Below are 18,738 nucleotides of genomic sequence, written 5' to 3'. Positions count from 1 at the left end.
ATAATTTTATTACAGTTGAGGGTTGGAACCTTTGGTGTTACGCAGCAAAATAAAAACACTAAATCACCACAATACACCAAAACACTTTTACTTTTACACTAGACGCGCGTTTCGCTAACCATGTTAGCATCACTAATGCTGCATATTGTCAGTGAAACGCGATAACCTGCTAACTCCATTTTTTACGATAATAAGTTTTTTTATACCATTACAAACAGAAAAAAATACTGTATAAGTAGGGAAAGCAAACACATTTTTTCATATTAAAGAAAATTTTTGAACCATGTTAGCATCATCAGCAGATGATTATGAACTGATGAATATAAATTGACAGTTTATAATCATCTGCTGATGATGCTAACATGGTTAGCGAAACGCGCGTCCAGTGTAAAAGTAAAAGTGTTTTGGTGTATTGTGGTGATTTAGTGTTTTTATTTTGCGATATAAATTTAATCGGACATTTTAAAAAAATTATTTTTATTTTTCAGAAACCATTTGAAATAGAGTTTACCAAAAATGTTTTTTATAACTACAAGTGGGTAAATGAATTTGTAGATATAGTATGCCTTTTTTGAAACTTTAGTTTCGGAGATATATGAATACAGATAGTGTTGGTTTAGTATGTGATAAAATGGATCTAAGTGTATTTTGTGTTTTGAAAGATGTTATATTGTTTTCCTATCCTTCTTATTTTTTTCCGAAACGCCTCGTATGTATGGAATTGTAAGTTGTATATATTGTGTATTGTTATCATTATGTCTATGATTTGGGGTTTGTATTTCGTTTAAAGTTTTGTTAAAAAAAAATAAAATGTTAATAAAATAAAATGGTGGATATTCGTTTTTTATTAAGGTATTTTTACAAAAATACATTATGGACCCATTTTATCACATACTAAATCAATGAACACAGAACAACAACGCAGAAATGTTTACAAAAAATACTTTTTTATTTTGTAGATTTTCTTGCAGTGGCGAAATACCCATATTAAATAATGATATATTGATTTAAGTCTTTACAAAAATGACTTGAGTTGAAATAAAATAACTTAAGTCAAAGACTTAAGACTTAAATAATTTGAACTTTATGTTGAATTGGACATAAGACTTAAATCATTTTGATTTCAGAAAGGACTTAAGACTTAAGTCTTTTATGTATCTCCGATGCAGAAAAACGCAACGTAGAAATTTTTGGTCAAATTTAAAGTGTTATATTTTTGTTATTTTTAGCCCTATTTTCATGATTTCTTTAGGGAGCTCTATATAATTATATCAACTTTAATTCGTAAACTCAGCTTTTTATAAACTTCAGTATTTGCCATATTATACAGGGTTAATCAAGGGGTTGTTGATAAAAAACTGATAATGATCAATTTGCAATTTTTTCAGTTATCAATACTTTTTGATGTCATTTTTTAATATGCCGCGATGGTTTTGGTGTATTGCATTGGTGCATTGGTTACACTGAATTGGATACTCTGTACTAAATTAAAAAAAATTAAAGACTAACGATACAGTCCGGATTTTAATAAACATTAATAACGAAAACAGAACTAACGATATTAAAGAAAACATCTGTTATACTCAAGTATACAAACAGAAAAAAAAATACCCTAATACTTTGTATTGCTGTCCTTGGCTGTTATAACTGCCTGTATACGTCCGTTCATACCGTCACTAATGCTGCATATTGTTAGTGAAACGTGATAACCTGCTAACTCCATTTTTTACGTTAATAAGTTTTTTTATACCATTAGAAAGAGAAAAAAAAAACTGTATAAGTAGGGAAAGCAAACCAATTTTTTCCTATTAAAGAAATTTTTTTATTTTAGCTCAATAATATCTGCTAACTCCTAGTGATCTGAAATAGCCATCGAAATGCTGCTATCTCCGTAATTTCCGTTACGATGACGCTAAAGCAAACACACAGATTCTTACTCGTATGTTTTTTTAGTACAGTACGTCGATCCAGGGTCGCACTAGGCCAAAGGGACCCGGGTGGCAATGTAAGGAGGGGCCCGTGTGTTTTTTTTGCGTATTTTTTCGCCTTACGTTTTGGTCAATTTTTCCCTATTATATACAGGGTGAATCTTAAATAAGTGCAAATATTTTTAGGGCAGTATATTTCGACCCAAGAAACACGATTATGAGGTTTTTTGCCCGAATTTTTTTTTTTAAATTTGGAATTTAAAAAAAAAAAAAAAATTTAGTTTAAAAACATACTTTATTTGTAATATGGTAACATAGGTAGTAGATTAAATTTACAAGAAAGAAAATCCAATGATTCTCAAAATTATAGCAAAAAATTGGAAATTTTAAAAGTGAAATAACTCGGTTGTTTTGGATTTATTTGAAAAAACGGTAAAGAGAAAATATTATGTTTCTTTTATCGAGATTTACCAGCCCTGAACATATTTGCACTTATTTAAGACTCACCCTGTATAGAAATCAGGGAACTACCCTAATGCAAGGTAAACCAATGCAATGCAAATTCCATAATGCAATGCAAAAGCAAATATTGTTAAGAATAAATAATGAACTATAAAGGGGGCCCGCGAAGGCTGGGCCCCCCTTAATAGTTATCTATATAATATGGCCAGTCCGACCCTGCGTCGATCCGTTCTGTAAATACGGGGTATCCGTAAAGGGTAAGGGGAGAAACGAAATTCTCTATATACGAGTAATTCATCGGCGTGCTATAAATAGTTTAAATAACCATTACTTACTTGTAAAAGAATTTCCATAATACCTAATCAGTTTTATTTTTTTTTCCACGTTTTTTCACGTAAATGATACATAATTTTTATAAAAATTAAAAAAATATGTAGAAAAGTAATAAAAATATAAAATCATGCACTGGCTTCCAAGCTCGGTCTACTACCGTTTTATAAAAATTAGGATAAGCATGGAAGGATTCTACCATATCTCTAAGAATTATAAGTTTCATTTTTAAATTATTTTCATATTCATTAAGTCCAAAATGCTGCTACTTCGGTTCTTTAAAAATGCAAAAAATTTTAAAATTTTCATTAAAAATTTATTCGTTTTTGGACTTGTATGTTTTGCTTCTAGACCGACGATATTATAAATATATGGTTATGAATATCATATTTTTTAAATTTAATTGATTATTTCTAAATCTGTTCAAAACCGTCACAACCACTACTCATAGTATGTATTTTTAAACATCATTATGAAATTAAAAATAAATATGTGCCCATAATATGACTAGCGGTATTTTTTTTTCGTTTCATCATAACGGATTTTGTTATGCTGAAAATAAGCAGCAAATATATTATCGATTGCAGCAACTATACCTAGTTTACATTCAGTATGTCCAATTAATATAGAACTAAAAAAATATATATTTTGATAGTATATATACAGGGTGAGTTTTCTACGATGTTCTCTATGGGTATCTCGGAAACTACTGGAGATAGAGAGTCGGTTAAATGGAGAAAGAATTGCAGTTTTGTGGGGTCATAAATATGCGCCTTTCAGATTTTTGAAAAAGTTCATGGCTTACTAGATATTTAGAAAAAAACAAAGTTCGGCTATTTTAAAAATTGTCCCTAATTCCATTATAAGCTATATTAGACAAAAAGTTTTCAGATAAAAGTTGTAGATAATCACATCCTTAATGAGAATGTGTTCTCCATTTTTTTCTAAAGCCTGTAATTTTTGACATTTGACACAAACATATATTTTTTTTAAATAGAAACCATAGTTGGCCATGACTTTATAAAAAGTGCCATTTTTTAAGCTTTTCAGTGATATAAGCTATAATATGTTTTCTTCGAAAAATTATCGAGTTATAGCCAATTCTTATCATTTTTAAATAATTTCACTTAGTTAGCCATGGAAACAATCGTCTTTGCTCTTATAATTGTGAAGCTGCCACATCCAAACTTTGTAAATTAAAATAAACAAAAATTGTAAATATGAATTTTTCAAATGAAGAAAAGCGTGTAAGATTATTGGTTCAACTTTTCTTGACCATACATTTTCGAGGATACGTTGACCGGTAAATGTTATGCTTTTTAGAGAACGATTTTCAAGACTTGTTAGAAAAGTTAAATTTAGTTATAGCCAATTCTTATCTTTCTTGACTAATTTGACTTACATTGGCATTCTTATTCTTTTGTGATTTATAACTTATAAAAAGTCAGAATAGGTATATTACTAAACGGTTCTTTAGAATTTACATTACACAAACTAAAACTTAAAAAAATAATATCGCTGCAGTCGAGTCACTGCATACACTTTAAGTTATTTTAGAAAATGTTCAAAAATTCCATTGTTTTGAGTTACATCTTTTTAAAACTGAATTATTACCTATTCTCACAAAAGGACCGGTTGATTTAATTAAACTTCTCTCGTACCGCCACTTCGAGTGCCTCCCTTAATTCATAAGTTCTTTTGTAAACCTTATTTTTAAACATACCGCATAAAAAAAATCTAAAATGGATAGGTCAGGTGATCGAGGAGGCCCATGCAATTAGTCCACCTCTTCCTATCCCTGAGTTTGTATTACTATGATATCAATAATTTTTAACATTTCTTTCATTATGCGGGTGGGGGGGGGGGGCATAATGAAAGTCATTTTGGAAAGACGCTTTTCTTCATTTGAGAAATTCATATTTACAATTTTTGTTTTTTCCAAGATACCCATAGAGAACATCGTAGAAAACTCACCCTGTATATATAAATAAATATGTTTGGGTAATATTCATTTCCATTTTCAAAATTTCAAACAATAAAGGTTGCTATCTCCAGAAGTATATTTTTATTTCTTATTTCTGCAAGACGAATATCTCCTTATTGTGTCTGAGAAAAATGACGTAATACGAAATATTGAGTTTTATTGTTCTCCAGCAAATAAAATTCTTATCTCTTTATCATATTAACGCATCAAAATACTTCCTACATGTGTACATATTTTTTTGTACCGTTTTTTGCTCTCCTGTAAAATTAGGCATAATAGAGTTAGCAATATTAACGCATCAAAATACTTCCTACATGTGTACATATTTTTTTGTACCGTTTTTTTTGCTCTCCTGTAAAATTAGGAATAATAGAGTTAGCAGTTTATCACGTTTCACCGACGATATATCATATTGCGTTATGTTTTCCGATTCTTCTTTATGGACCAAGCGAAGTTCATTTAATAAAGCTGGTACTGCTTCGCGACCTCTAACCCTCCTGCCAACCATTTGCCAAATGTCTAATATGATGGGCAGTTCATAGTAGTATATAGTTCACGATAATCACCAAAGCCACCTTGTCACATTGAAAAATAACTTCAAAATGATAATTGAAAAAAAACTGCAAATTGTTGGTGGCAAGTTCATTTCGCTCTTAAAAATTAACCAAGGCATGTATTGACATGATCCAAAAAACAAAATGCTCAAGAGACATGATTTTCGCCGTAAAATTACATTTTAGGAAAATTTACACACGAAATTTTTGCACAGGGTGTTTTAAAGTTAGGGTAAAAAAACAACCCCTCGATTAATTCTGTATAATACGCCAAATACTAAAGTTTATAAAAAACTGAGTTTACGAATTAAAGTTGATATAATTATATACTTCTTCTTCAAGTGTCATGTTCCTAGTGAACGTTGACGACTGCCATGCTAACAACATCTCTGTATCGCTCTCGATCTTGCGCTACATGGAATAATTCATCCGCACTCAAGCCTGTCCATTGACGCAAGTTCCTCAACCACGAAAGCCTCTTGCGCCCCATCCACTTCTTTCACTCGATTTTTGCCTTAAGGATCAGTCGGAGAAATTCATATCGAGGTCCTCTGGTTATATGGCCAAGGTATTCAAGTTTTCGTCGCTTGATAATATTCAGAAGTTGTCTGTCGTGCTCCATTCTTCGAAGAACTTCTTCATTTCTGGTTCTGGTGGTCCAAGATATTCTAAGCATTCTTCTGTATGTCCACATTCAAATGCTTCGATTTAATTATATACAGTTTGCTAAAAATTCATGAAAATAGGGCTGAAGATAGCAAACATATAACACTTTAAATTTGATCAAAAATTTCTCCGTTGCGTTTTTTTGCATCTGACTGTAGTATGTAGTGTTTACAATAAATAACGATATTATTTTGTAGATTTTCTTCTAGTGGCAAAAAACATAAGTCTCATAAGAAATAAAATTTTTAGGGCTATCCATTTCTATCTCCAACAGATTGCTATCTAGTGGAGCATACTTATGACATTTCGCAAATCATCCTTTTCGACCTATCCAATGCTAAACGTCATTCCCGGTAATCGGTCTGTCGGAGAGCGGCAAAGCGAAACAGAAGGGATGTCGACCGGGGGTACCGGTTTCCAGCGGAGCTCGACTCGATTTGCATAAAAAGGAAGGGCCGACGTCAACTTTAATAGCTACCTGAATCGAATTTGATTTCCTAATGAATTAAAAGGGCCCACCAGGACCCCTTAACGTAAAATAATAAAAAATAATAAGATTACAATAGGACGACGTACCGGTTCTCTATAATTGTCGAGGGTTTGCTTGCGTTTAAGTATGTGGCTGTCGTAAATCAAAGGACTCACAAAAAGCGTGTCTAATTGTTGGTGTAATTGTAGAATTATTGTTTTTTTTTCGATGGCGTCATTTAAATGGAGAGCTTAATTGCATTGGCACTAAATCAAGATTATGGAAAACAGTAAATCTTATTATGTAAATTATATTTTTTTAAGCTTTATACAAAATTAGCACCTTTAACAATTAGAGAGTATAATAGAATACGAGTATATCAATAATGCAAACAAGGGAATACAATGCTATGATAACAAATTTATTTAAAGAAAAAAAAATGTAAAATATTTTTCTATTATTATAATGGTTTTTTTCTTTAAAAACAATACAGAGACGGAGTCACTATATCCGAACACACATACGTTAATCGCAAAACAAAATCCGATGCACGTTATAAATCATATCGAAATTGACACAAAAGCCTATAAACCTGACTAAATAAAATTTTGGTCAAAAATCTTTAAATTTGTTGTATAATTTAAGATACCGAGTATCTCTTAAGGTTACATTATAGAGAAAATAGTTGTAAGAGATATTTTATTTAAATTATAGCTGCAAAAATTAGTTTAAAATGAATTTTATTATCGCCATGTTGGCCACATTGCGCCGTGTTCAGTAACGTTGTCGTTTATTATTTGACAATTATCATAATATCAGCCATTATCTTGTATAATATCGTGTTGTTATTGAATCTTTGTGAGCAATTCACGTTTTTTACCTAATGAATGATATATTTCATCGCCATGTATATATATGTAAAAATATTTTTAAAAAGTGCGCTACTCTTTCCTGAATATTTTATAAAAAAGGGAGTGCAAACCTCAAAGACGAAACATCATATAGACTAAAAGCGTGTTATCCTTATTTTAATAAAAGCAAGTTTAACCTTCTCCCACCACTTTATTTTATGAGATAGAGCAAAATACTCTATATCAAAAAAATACAAATTTCTCGATGATTACAACAGTAATAGTTAAAATACCCGTTCACCTGCATATTTTTGAGAAAAAAACTGTTTTCTGATTGGCTATCAGAGAAACGCCCCCTGGCGGATTTTTTTCGAACTTGAAAAAAAATATATATATATATATATATATATATTTTTTTTTTTGTTTCGTTTCTTTGACCTGTATACTATATATTTTTTTGTTTTCACTCTTGGCTTTAGGTCGTTGGGGTTGCAAAGATGTTTCTAGATTTTGTTCATTATTTTTTTATTTTGTGACGACGTTTCGACAGTATATGTATTTTTCAAGCCTCTTTAAGTACATAAAAACAGTCAGTTAAAATCAATAAGATAAAATGTCATACTAAAAGGTCTTACCTTGAACGTAGATTCTTACAGAGTTAAAATTTGTTAAACTGGACAACACAATAACACATATTAACTATTGTTTTTAATTGTTTTTGGACATTACACTTTACTATAGAGCACGATCTGCAAGGAAATACGTACGTGCGATACATACAACACTGCAGCGATACATACAACACTGCAGCAGTGTTGTAAAATCCATTAAATGTGTATGTCTCTGTGCAAAAATTGTGACGACTTTATTGATATGTTTGTGTTATGTGTGTGGAAACCAATTTGGATATATTTTCTTCGCTAAGATTTCAGAAAGAAAATGATAAGTTGTAATAAGTAAACAATCTACGTTCAAGTAATAAATTTTGATAAAGACCCTACCAGGTCGAAACGTCATGAAATATTTAATATAAAAAAACCGTTTTTCTCATTTTTACCTGACCTAAAGCCAAGAAAAAATTAAATAAAATATATATTGAGAGGTCAAAGAAAAGAATAAAATATATATATATATATATATATATATATATATATATATATATATATATATATATATATATATATATATATATATATATATATATATATATATATATATATATATATATATATATATATATATATATATATATATATATATATATATATATATATATATATATATATATATCCAGCGATTTCTCCTGTCCGATTTACTTACTAGAATTTTTTTTCCCAAAGCTATACGATAAGTATAGTTTCTGAGATACAGCCGGCGTCCATTCTTAGTTGGCCACCCGGTACATTACTTTTCAGAATTAATTCGTGTTCCGAGTTGAAAGGTAGAGTAAAAATGTTATTGATTTCGTAAATTTATACAGAGTTAACAAAAATTTCTGATCTATTTCAAATATCTGTTTTACATAAAAATTTTGTTATTTCAAATGCAACACCCTCTATTTTTTTAAATAAATCGAAGCAGATTCAAATGCTCTTTTAAATTATATTATGTTTTTTCTATACATATCTAGCTTAGATTTTGAATAAAAAACGGTTTTTTCAATAAAATGGTCAATTTTCAGTCGAGATGGCAAGAGATTGCTGGTGTCGCCATGGCAATTTTCTACTGACAGTTAAAAAGTATTTCCAAAATCGACATGAGTTTATGCACTTTATTATTTAGATTTATAGCAGTTTACTTAAATTTACCCACAATAGTTTAATAAGTAAATATTCATTATTTTATCAAGAAAAATAAAGCAGTAGCTGGCGGTACAAATGGTGTGTGATTTTATTAACGTGAAATGATTTTATTTTGTGAGGAAAATTGCTTCTGGCCTCAAGGGCTAATGCTCAAAAATATCCAAAGAGGAATCTTCCTGATAAGCGTTTACTTGAAAAACTACTTGTCCTATTTTGCAGAGTGGTTTATAAAAATCCTATTAGGCAGAAACCTGTCGTTTGAAGCGAAGAAATGAATTTGCCGTAATTGGCTCTTTTATAGAAAATCCATATATCTACAAATTATCGTAAAATAAATCAAAGAACTACTTATTCGTTTTTTTTTTTGATAAAATAATAAATACAAATTTGATAAATATTATTTGTTAAACTATTGTAGGTAAATAAAATAAAAGTAAACGACTATAAATTTAAATAAAGTCCATAAATTAATTTCGATTTTGAAAATAGGTACTAATTGTCACTATACAAACTTCCCATGACGACACCAGCCGTCTTGGTTGCCATTTTATTAACAAATTGTTCTTTACTCAAAGTCTGAGCTAGATAGGTATAGGAAACCCTCATATAGTCTGAAAGTGCATTTAAATCTGCTTCGATTTATTTAAAAAAATACAGAGTATTACATTTGAAATAACGATTTTCTTATGTAAAATAAATATTTAAAATAGACCAGCAACTTAAAATAAGCAATAAAATTTTTCAGTAAAGTTTATTTCTCTGGCATAAAAGTCAGCACAAGAATTAATTCTGAAAAGTAATGTACATGGTGTTGACAATCTTTTATATTATAGCATGCATATTTAAATATCTTTAAATATCTCAAAAACCAAAGCTTATAAATATATTTAGCCCTTATAATAAATGTCTTATTTTGTGTCCAAGGACTCAAAAATGAAATAAAATACTGACTGTTCCATAAGAAAAAATATAACTTTAGTGTGGGTCTTTAGTTCTGATATACTTTGTACATTTCGAAATAATTTAAAAATTACGCACATTGCATTCCCCCATATACCCATAAAATATTTTGTTTCTTCTTTCCGTTTTCGTATAATCAACAGAGGGGAATGAGGTGCGCCACCCTGTATACACTTGGTGCTTAAAAATATTTTGAAACTGGGATTACTATATAACTATGCACTTTAAAATATTTTAATATTACAATGTAAAAAGCACTTAACGCTGCTACTATTAAACTTCATAAACTTAAAATCAAATATACACAATCCGACAAACTTTCAACTAAATGTCAGAAGTTGAATTGCCCTTTAGTATAAAACTTTATAATCTGACTAAGCGTTATAAGTTGCTGCGGAAATTTAGAATCTCGATGTAAGGTCAAATGTCACCTTAATTATAAGTTTGACTAGTTCTAATAAGAAGATTCCGACATTTTTACGTTTTCTGCAAACAAATTGAAAAAATCTAATAATTAGCTAATCTGTAAAACAACCATAGCGTCCGATCCAAAAGTTTTTTAATTATAACTGATCTAACTTCGAAGTTTGTGCTAACTGTAATGTAATTTACTGTAAAAATAGTTTAATCTGCCATCATTCAAAACTAGATTGACCTAATACTTTTGTTACAATTGTTACAATGTAGATGCAAAAACGTTACAGCAATTATAAGAAATGCTGAACATCGATAAATCATGTGCACTCTCCGAGAAGATCATAACAATGCTATAAAAATCGGAAAAGAACTATTGGAATATGTACCGGAATTCAATTACCGCGGAAGTTAAGAAAAAGTTTCGGAAAAAGCCAATATCGACTCTGAAATGAAATGGAAGGATTAGGTCTAGGATTAGCAGCGCCTCAAGTGCATTCTGGAAATTTAGAGACAGGGTTTTCTACAACTAATGAGCACAAAACCGAAACTTGGAGTGTACCGAGCAATAATAGTCCCCACCATGTTATATGGGAAACCTGGGTGCCATATCGCCGACACATAAACGCATTAATTAAGTTGCAACAAAGTGTGGACGGGTCTCGCGAGAGCCTCGCGAGACAGCCCACGGAGCCTCGTTGCTATCCGGCCCCTGTCGGTTTTTCGACGGCCGATCAAAGAAAGCTCGCGGCTAAGTCTGGACGCATTTTTGGTAGGCTCGCTCGACTGCAAGATATTAGCTCTAATTTATGAATTTCGTCGTAAATGTATATTTTTTTACTCAATAGTTTTATACAGGTACGGACAAAAAGTTACTACTCTTCAAACAATTTAAAAAATATGTAGGTGGGCCCTCGACAAATAGGAGTCATATTGAGATCAAAATCAAATTTATCGTGTCAAAAAACTTTCAGATGCCAATTTTCATCCAAATATTGACGTTGCTTCAGAAATTATTTGAAAAAAAAACGAAATAACAATGGAACTTCTACACCATCTCCGAAACTAAGCATTTTAGGACATACATTTATACGAATTTTTTGCTTATTTTTATCTACAGAATATAATAATAATAATAATAAATGGTCTTTATTAATAATTAATCAATTACAATAATGTATTAATTAATTACATAGGCGAAGTCTAGCTCACAGAGCCATTCATACTTAACTTAATCAATACATTTATAATATGCATAATAAGAAAAGGAACATAAATTCGAAAATAATGTCCAGATGAAAATAAAAATAAAATGAGCAATAAATGTGGCTCGATTGTATGGAGCTCGATTGTATGGATACGTTTTAACAAACACAAAAAATTTAAAAAGTAAACAATCAAACAAAAAATATCACAATAATTATCCTAAGCTTGGGGTCTGTTGTTCCAGCAATAAATAGTTTTTCAGACTTGATTTAAATTTAAATGATGAACATAGAAAAAACAAAGTTTGAATATCTTTTCTTAAATTATTAAAAATACATACAGAGTTGTAAGTAAACGATTTCCGAAACATGGCCGTTTTGTGATTTGGCATAGTAAGCATTTTTTTGTGTCTTATATTTAAATCATGCATCGAATTTCTAAAATTTAATTTTCTGAAAAGATCAAAAGGAAGTGTAGTATCTACAATATTCTTAACGGAGGTCAATATTCTTAATTTAAATAATTTATTTAGTTTTAGTCATTTGAGTGTCTCAAAAGCTGAGGAAATGTGATCATACTTTCGTTTATTTAGTATCAGACGACAGCAGTTGTTCTGAATCCTCTGGAGTCTATAAGCATCAATTGAACTGAGGCATGGAAAATATACCATACTGCAATATTGCAACTTTGAGAGTACGAGTCTGACATAACGTTTTTTTCATGTTATATGTCAATATATGCTTCTGGGAATACAGAAGTTTCAAACTCAAATAACATTTTCGAGCTAACTGAGTAACATGGTTTGAGAATTTAAAACTTTCGTCTATACACAATCCTAAATTTTTAACAGATTCTACATTTTCTATAGGCTGATCATTTATATAAAGTTTTATTTTTGATTTCAAATAAATTCGATACTTTTTGGATCCAAATATTATTGTTTTTGACTTGGTTGGATTTAAACGCAAATTATGATTTCTAGCAAAATCGAGGACTCTCTCTAAATCATTAAGCATTAATGTCTATGACTGTTTGTTCATATTCTTTACACTTAAAATGGCTGTATATTTGTGTGTCATCGGCAAAACATTTTATGTGAGGTGTCTTTATTACATTTGGTAGATCAATAGTGTAAATCAAAAACAATAATGGGCCCAATACTGAGCCCTGAGGGACACCAGAGGATATACAGAGATTTTCAGAGAATTCATTATTTATAGTAACTCTCTGGCTTCGATCTTCCAAGTAGGATTTCAAAAAATTCGCCGAAACATTGTCAAAGCCAATATATTTACATTTTTCAACCAACAACGCATGATTCACGGTGTCAAAAGCCTTGCTGAAGTCCAATAGCACAAGAACAGTTGCTAAACCGTTATCACATGCTCGAAAAACATCATCAGATAATGCCAATAATAAAGTTTCTGTACTTTGACCTTTTCTAAACCCCGATTGTTCTTTCGGTAGCAAGTTTGCATCATTTAAATCATTTATTATTTGGCTATACACAATCTTTTCCAAGATTTTCGATAAGATTGGCAATAAACTAATTGGTCGCAAGTCATCATATCTTGATGGGTTTACAGTTGTTGGTAGAGGAATGACTAATGCCTCTTTCCATATTTGTGGAAAAAATCCAATTTCTAAGCAACTATTAATAATATGACATGTATTTATCAATGCTGGATAGGCACATTTTTACCATTTGTAAACTTAAACCATCAAAACCTTTTGCATTTGATTTTATACTATTTATAATTTTAATTATTTCAGGCACATCTATAAGTTTAAAATTGAAAGACAAATTTTCATTAAATTTATGGTTGCTATAAAAACTTATTCTCTCTGCGCATGCAACATCGCTGTTCTCAAATATTGAAGTAAAATACCTGTTTATATGATTTGGATCCGATAGATCAGGTGGTATGTCAATGACAGGTTTGCCATGTTGAATATTCAAGTTTTTAAGAGCGCGGTAAAATTGTGTTGCATCTCGATTATTTAAATAGTTAAGATATGCTGCTTTTTCCTTGCGAATGGCCGATTTTGTAAAATTTCTTATTTCCCTGTAAATTGTCCAGCTTTGAAGTGTTTTCAATTTTTTATGATTTGATAAAGCCTTATTTCGTTCTTTCATTATTAATCTTAGATTTGGTGTTAACCAAGGTGCATTTTGTGTCGTAATTCGGGCATTACGCAAAGGTGCCGGTTATGCACCTTTGCGTAATCACCAATTGCACCTTTGCGTAATCACCGCTTGCACCAATCCAAAAAATGCCGAATATGCCTCCGAAGTTTCCGGAATACAGTTCGGACCAGCCTGTATAATATCATATGCAAAAAAAGTTACCGAATTGTACGTAGAATCTAACAATAAAATAAAAAATAGTCTCTACAGTAGAATTTAGAATTTTTAGAATTTAGAATGAGTGGGAGGGGGGTTAATCACTTCGACCTTACAGATCCATTGTGTCCCCCTTTCTTGAATCATAACTCATCATACAGTCCCAGGGCTTTGACAAAAGCCAGTATCTGGGACGGTTTTATAGAGGGTAGTTCTCCATCTCCAATATCAGTCGTACCAAAATTCATGGCACGAATGGTTGTCGTCTCGGCGCACTCAGTGATGAGGTGTACTGGTGTTTCACCATCTTCCCCACAGAATCTGTATTCGCCGTTTCTTCTTAGTTTCAATCTACTGAGGTGTTCATTGAGGAGACAGTGTCCTGTTAAAAACCCCGTGACAATCCGAAGATTGTTCTTACTCAGACCCAGGAAGATCTGTGATTTTTCTTGATCATAAACCCTCAGAAACTTCTTCGAGTGTCCTGGACCATTGCAAGATTTCCATTCCAAGTTGCGGATGGAATCTTCCAAGTTCTTGAGTTCCGCCTTGAGTTGGTTACCACTTGGAAAGCAGAACGGTTCTGGTCCAGTTAGTGGAGTGTTCGCTCCTTTCCTAGCTAGATTATTTGCTTTTTCATTGCCTTCTATCCCTTGGTGAGCAGGCACCCAGTGTAGGAGGACTTTGTTTTCTTTGGCTAATTTATTCAGCTTCTCTATGCATTCTTTGACCAATTTCGAATTGATTGATACTGAGTTGATCGCCTTTAATGCTGCTTGACTATCAGATAAGATGGCTATTTCTTGTTTCCGATAGTTCCTATCTAAGATAAGTTGTACGCATCTCTCGATAGCGTAGATTTCGCCTGTAGGATACTAGGGTAAGTGCCCATTGGTTCGAGTAATTAGCTCTCGGCCCAAACACTCCGATCCCTGTTCTCGTATTGGTTTTGGAAGCATCAGTATACCAAGTTATGGTATGGTCTTTTAACTGCTGGGCAAGCGTTTCGCTCTTCCAATCCTTCTTATTGCTCAATACTACATTGACATGTTTGTCAAAGTTGTACGTTCTTGGCATATCGTCCATTGGGAGTTGCAGAAGTGGTATTTCCTTTTTGAGGGTGTTCCAAGCCCCTGATCTGACAATTCTCCCAGTACTAATTCCGTTAGTGACCATTCTAATCATTGTCGCATTGGCATATCTACCAATGACAATGTGCAGTGGTGTTAGATCTAGAATGACCTCCATTGCTGCTGTTGGACAGGTTCTCATGGCTCCTGTGATGCACACACATGCTAGTCTCTGGACTTTGCATAGGTTTAGCCTTGCCGTCCGTTGCTCTAGTTTTGTGTACCAGGCAACTGCTCCATAAGTAATCATGGGTCTTACTATCATGGTATACATCCAGCGCAAAATGTTAGGGGAGCAGCCCCATCTATTTCCGGCCAGTCTTCTGCATATCATGAGAGCCTTTATGGCTTTGCTGGTAGTGTTCTTAATATGCCTGTTCCACAGGAGTTTACTGTCCAGGGTTATTCCCAGGTATTTAACTTCCTGGGTTGGCAGTATTTCCTTTCCATCTAGTTGGATTCTTTTCAAGTTTTTCAGACTTCGCCTTCTGGTGAATGGCACTATCGCGGTTTTGTCTGAGTTGATACTCAGCCCGACAGTCCTACACCATCTCTCAGTGATACGGAGTCCTCTTTGGATAATATCACACAAGGTGCCTTCATGTTTCCCCGAGCGATCATGACTATGTCATCTGCATACCCAATGCAGTGTATTCCCGCTAGAGTTAATTCATCTAGTAGTTCATCCACCACCAAGCTCCACAGCAAAGGGGAGGTTACTCCACCTTGTGGAGTTCCTTGCGTTGTTTTAACAGCTACAGTTTTGGTGCCCATCTGAGCCTCTGCTGTTCGTGTTGACAGCATTTCCCAAAACCAGCGAATAATAGTTCTGTTCACCCCTCTTGTTTCTAGAGATCGCCTGACCACCTTATGTGGTATATTGTCAAACGCCCCCGCAATATCCAAGAAGGCACAAATTGCTGTTTCTTTGCTATCCAGACTTGTCTGTATTAGCTCCGTTAATTGGTACAGAGCAGTTTCTGTGGATCTGCCTGTTCTATATGCATGCTGACTATCATGCAGTGGTTTAACCTTTAGATGATTTTCTCCAATATGGTTGTCAACTACTTTCTCCAGCGTTTTTAGTATGAACGATGTGAGACAAATAGGCCTAAATGACTTGGGATTTGTCCAGTCAGTTTTGCCTATTTTGGGTATGAAGATTACTTTTGCTCTGCTCCATGTGGTTGGTATATATCCCATCGCTAGACTGCTTCTTGTAATGCTTAGTAGATGGTGAGTAGCTATTTGCTGACCCTCCTTTAGAAGGGCAGGAAAGATCCCATCCACTCCTGCTGCTTTATAGGGCTGAAAGGTGTCGATCGCCCATTTCAGCTTTTGTTCTGTTATTACTAGCTTGGCCACTTCCCAATCTTCCCTACAAGGATTGTGAGGTTCAGTGGGAGCTACATAAGTATCAATAGGTATGCTACCTGGAAAGTGTGTATAAAGTAGAGATTTGCTCTCTCTTCCTCTCCCTCCGTGTAGCTTCCGTCAGATTTCTTAAGTGCCATGATGGGGATAGATCCACTCTTGGCCATAGCTTTGTGTAATCTAGCGGCATCAGGAGTAGAAGTGATGTTTTCGTAAAAAGGATCTAAAGTCAGACCGCTTTGCCCTTCTTATCTCCTTCTTATACTCAGTTAATTTCTCGCTGTAGAGCTGCCATTCGCCACTGGATTTAGTTCTATTAAAGAGTCGTCGGACCTCCGATCTAAGTTTGGCCAACTTCTTGTTCCACCAGGGCTTCTTGTTACTTTTTTGTGTGCCTTTACTTGCGGGGCAACTAGATTCATATGCATCCAATATTGCACCGCTGACTTCCCTTGCGTACAATTCTAGATGCAGATGGTTTCTGGCCCTACTTGCATCTATACGGTTTAGGTTGTCTACGAGATTGGTGTTATACATGTCCCAGTCTGTTTTTCTTGGATTCCTTCGAGTTTCTGTTTGGGGTGTGATTCCTCCTAATTTGAACTCGATGATTCTGTGATCTGATAGGGAGGGTTCCGTTGAGACCCTCCATTATTTCACGTAACTGATTACACCAGCACTCCCGATTGTTAGATCTAACACTTCTGCCCGCGTTTTTGTCAGAAACGTGGGGCTGTTCCCTACATTGAGAACTTCAAGATTGCATGCTAAGAGGAATTCAAGTAAACACTCACCTCTAGTGTTAGTGTTAGTGCTTCCCCATACCTCATTGTGTGTATTGGAGTCGCATCCCATTAGCAGAGGTAGTCGCCGTTGGCTGCAGAATCGCACGAGCTCCCGTACCTCCGGAGGCGGTGCCTCCCCGTCACCCGGAAAGTAAGCAGAGGCAATTACGATGTTTTTACTGCAATCCTCGATATTAAGCTGAACCATGATAGGAACAAGATCTCGGGTTGTAAATTCTGAAACACATGTGTAGTTAATGTCCTTTCTTATAAGAATACAGGCTCGGGGAAATTCCTGCCTGTTATCATATATTACCTTTGAATTTTTTCCAGACAAACCTCTAATTTGTCCCTGATACACCCAGGGTTCCTGGGCTAGTACCATTGCGTCTCTACAGTAACAAAATAAAAACACTAAATCACCACAATACACCAAAACACTTTTACTTTTACACTGGACGCGCGTTTCGCTAACCATGTTAGCATCATCAGCAGATGATTATAAACTAATAGTTTATAATTATCTCTCAACTAATAGTTTATAATCATCTCTCAACTATAGTTTATAATCATCTGCTGATGATGCTAACATGGTTAGCGAAACGCGCGTCCAGTGTAAAAGTAAAAGTGTTTTGGTGTATTGTGGTGATTTAGTGTTTTTATTTTGCTGTGTAACACCAAAGGTTCCAACCCTCAACTGTAATCTCTACAGTAATGTTAAAATGTGTTTCTCAATAACTTTTCTATTTAACATTTTGTTCTAAAAAACGTTAAAAATTTACGTATAATGTAAAAAAGTCGTGTCTCAAAACAAATGACGGGATAAAGAGGAAAAGAGACAAAAGGGAAAAACCGACGATGAATAATATACGACACACCAAATACCATGTTAAAGATACAAAAATTTATTATTGTATGATTTATTATTTGGCCATCCATCGTTTGTTATATTCAATTACAATTTAATATGTGTTTGGATTCCTTTTACTATGATCCAACTCAAGGCTTGTCTCGTGGCAAACTTGCGTCAAAAAATGGATAGAAAATCTGTCGCTCTCGTCTCCCGCTCGGCTCGTCAGGTCTGGACACACCATTAGTCAACATTTAAGAATCAAATGGTTCCACGATATCTCAAGGTCTCTCTCATACTGGTCCTTTGGAAAAAGCTAGCTGCGAGAGCTTTAAAGTCATGATTACTAAATCCCGCTTAAGATGGGCTGATCACGTTCATGCAGGATGCAAGAAAACTGCCTATCAAAATATCTTCTTTACGGTGAGCTTGTAGACGGTAAGAGGAAACTGGGTGGACAACTCAAAATATACAATGATATTTTCCACAAAACTTACTTAAAGGGGATAAGCATGCAGAAACTGTGGAAAGAAGCAGTGCATAATAGGACGCAAAGGAGAGGAATTGTAAACTCACTTAACAGCGACAACCAAAAAGTAAAGAGGCAACAAAGCAATGAGATTTTTAAA

This window comes from Sitophilus oryzae, unplaced genomic scaffold (assembly GCF_002938485.1).
Source record: "Sitophilus oryzae breed Bouriz unplaced genomic scaffold, Soryzae_2.0 scaffold_395_pilon_pilon, whole genome shotgun sequence".
NCBI lineage: Eukaryota > Metazoa > Arthropoda > Insecta > Coleoptera > Curculionidae > Sitophilus > Sitophilus oryzae.
This window is presented reverse-complemented; position numbering follows the sequence as displayed.